General features: G+C 58.4%; 1 long non-coding RNA gene across 1 annotated transcript; it reads left to right on the top strand.

Moving 5' to 3' along the window:
- LOC121342494 lies at positions 1 to 355 on the top strand. The gene is made up of 2 exons (XR_005953557.1): positions 1 to 91; positions 196 to 355. It is a non-coding gene; the product is annotated as an uncharacterized LOC121342494 (long non-coding RNA).
- The last annotated feature ends 193 nt before the right edge of the window (positions 356 to 548 follow it).

Below are 548 nucleotides of genomic sequence, written 5' to 3'. Positions count from 1 at the left end.
CCCCCCCCAACACCCCGATTTCCTTCTCCCCCCAGGGAAGGTGCACGGCTCCCTCGCCCGCGCCGGCAAAGTGAGGGGCCAGACCCCCAAGGTGAGCGCTGAGGGGACTCCCCCCGCCTTTAGGGACCCCCGCGGGGCTCGGGGACCCTGGCAGGGTTTTGGGGACCCCCCCTGACCCCCCCGGTTTCCCATCAGGTGGCCAAGCAGGAGAAGAAGAAGAAGAAGACGGGGCGGGCCAAGCGGCGCATGCAGTACAACCGGCGCTTCGTCAACGTGGTGCCCACCTTCGGCAAGAAGAAGGGGCCCAACGCCAACTCCTGAGCGCAATAAAGGAATTTGGGCTCAATTCCCGCCATTTTGGGCCTTTTTGAGCTTTTTTTGCCACTTTTCTTGAGTTTTTTGGCTTTGTTTTTATGTTGGTTGGAAGCGTTCAGGGCGGTTTGGGGATGAAATTGGCCTAGAAGGGGTTAATAGGGGTTCCCGAGCAGTTGATGGGGCGGTTAATTAGAGGGAGGAGCTTAATGAGCGTTAATTTGGAATCTGCTAAT

This window comes from Onychostruthus taczanowskii, unplaced genomic scaffold (assembly GCF_017590055.1).
Source record: "Onychostruthus taczanowskii isolate IOZ18803 unplaced genomic scaffold, ASM1759005v1 scaffold5318, whole genome shotgun sequence".
Taxonomy (NCBI): domain Eukaryota; kingdom Metazoa; phylum Chordata; class Aves; order Passeriformes; family Passeridae; genus Onychostruthus; species Onychostruthus taczanowskii.
The sequence above is the reverse complement of the archived record's forward strand: the minus strand, read 5'-3'. Positions and strand labels throughout refer to the sequence as shown.